The following is a 2,326-nucleotide window of genomic DNA, read 5'->3' as shown; positions in this document are numbered from 1 at the left end:
CGCAGCTTGTCAGAGCTGCTGCACGTCAGAGCTGTGAGCAGCAGCTCCGGGTCAGCATCCCGGGGACCAGAGGCTCTGTGGGCACCATGCCCCGGTCCTGGGAGGTGAAACATGAAGCCTCCCTCACTGCCCAGCTGTCACACTGCCTGACCACAGCCCCCGTGCCTGCAGTTTGCTCCTGGTGCCCCTCCAGGACATCCTGGTGTCCCCCCTCCCTCCCACACACTCACACAGTGCTGGTGCCTGCAGAGCCCTTGTGTGAGCACTGAGCTGCGTGGCCGTGCTGTCCCCATTGGGGCTGGGCACTGCTGGGAGCACACGATGCTCACCAGAAGGATTTTGCCACATTCTGTGCCGTCGCATTTTCAAAGCGCAGAGGTTAATTGCTGTCTGCTTCCAAGGCCTTCATCTCCCTTTTAACTCCTCTTTCTTTCATGTTCCCTTCCTGCTTTTTGAAGAGCAATGTTTGCACATCTCTGTTTGCATGGATGCAAAGCAGTTCTGGGCTCAGGAGCACAGAGAATGCAGGGACGCAGCCTGGGTGGCCACGGCCCACAGATGTCATTCCCCCCTCCCATGCATGCACAAGGGGTGCATAAATGGTTGCCTGCATTTCAGAACCCAGTTAATAGAGATGCCAATTGCTTTCCCAAATACACTTACACCAGGGTGTTTTTTTTTCTTATGGGAACGGCTGGTTTTTCTATGCACAATACCCATTCTTTAATTTCTTTTCTGCAGCTAAGCACAATCTCTGGATCCCAGGCAGCAGTGGGAAATCTGGAGGGAGAAGGGAATCTCACGCTGACTCTAAATTAAGGGATAATTTTATACAAGGGGAAAAATAAATCCAATCAAAGCAGAAGAAAACCCCCAGAGCTTCCTGAAGTGGGAGCACTCCCAGCTCCCAGCTCCCAGCGCTGACCTGGGCTCCTGCTGTCCAAACACCACAACCCCCAGGGCAGTTTCTGGGGTGGCTGCGTTTGAGCACATGTGCCCACTGCCTTCCCGGGTGGGCTCCCAGCCACCATCATGCACTGCTTTGTCTCTTCCCACCCAGAGGATGCAGTAAATGCACAGTCCTCAGAAATGCAGGGGATTATCTGCTCCCTATTGTCATGGCTGTGAGCACACAAATGTTGCTGCGCTCTTGCAGCTGAAACGGCCAAAAAATCTGCACTGAAACTGGTGGTGATCAGGAGCAGTAAATGTTCCACCCAGGCTGCTGGACTTTCGGATGCAGAAGCACTCCGGGGGTCTGTTTTCTTCAAACAGAAGGGTTCCACTAGCTTTGATGGAAATGATTATAATGTATTTAAGAGAAAAACAAAAACGTGCTCAGAGCAGAGATGCTGCTGCCTGAAATGCTCTCACCGTGTTTGTGCACCTGCCTCGTGCTGCCCCAGCAGCGGGCACCACAGCGAGCTGTGCTCCTGGCAGCAGAGCTTCACCTGCTTCTGTCACCCGGAGGGATGTGGGGTGCAGGGAGGCAGCTGTGAGGTGTGGGGGGTGTGCAGGACGAAGGGTGAAGGACGTGGGATGCAGGAATGTGGGGATGGGGGAGCTGCTGCTGTGCCCCCAGCCCTGCAGCAGTGGCAGTGAGGCAGCGCTGAGCGCAGCCACGAGTAGTTGAGATTAAATCTAAATGAAATCCAGCGCTTGTCAAACCTGATGATGTTCCCACGAGGGGATGCAGCGGCGCTGGGCTGTTTGCTGTTAATAGGGTCAGGTTGCTGCTGAACAGACTCGCTCTGCCTCGGGGCAGCTTACCTCCCTGCTGACCTCCAGAGGGGTTTTGGGAGGGCTCCCAGCAGCTCCTGGCCCTCTGTCCGTGCACGAGGCTGGGCAGCAAGCTCACCAGTCGGTGTTGGAGGACGTGCTGTGGTTTCTCTGCTCTCTGTGCAGCAGCTCGGAGCTCAGAACTCGGTTCCTGCTCCCTCGAGCCCACTGAAACCAGCACTGTCCTGGGGGCAGCGGGACCAGAGCCCCTCACAGAGCAAGGGCTCCACAGGCACATAAAGGTTGGAGGTTGGCAGAGCTTCACAGAGTCACGGTGCCCAAACCTGCTGGATTCTGTGTACAGGTCCCTCAGGCTTCCCTGCACGTCCCTTTCGGATGTGTTTACCCACACTTCACTTCTTGCATGAGCCTCAGAGGCAGCACTGCAAATCCAAGGCCTCGTGCCTGAGATCAGGGGGTGCCACACATGGCATGGAGAGCAAAAAACCCCCGGGGCTGTTTCCCTGCTGTCTTATTTCTGACCCCTGCTGAGCACACGCTGCTGCCTATGCCTCACATTTCCAAGTGTTCTTTTGCAATCAGAGAT

The sequence above is a fragment of the Lagopus muta genome, chromosome 10 (genome assembly GCF_023343835.1).
Source record: "Lagopus muta isolate bLagMut1 chromosome 10, bLagMut1 primary, whole genome shotgun sequence".
Classification (NCBI taxonomy): Eukaryota; Metazoa; Chordata; class Aves; order Galliformes; family Phasianidae; genus Lagopus; species Lagopus muta.
This window is presented reverse-complemented; position numbering follows the sequence as displayed.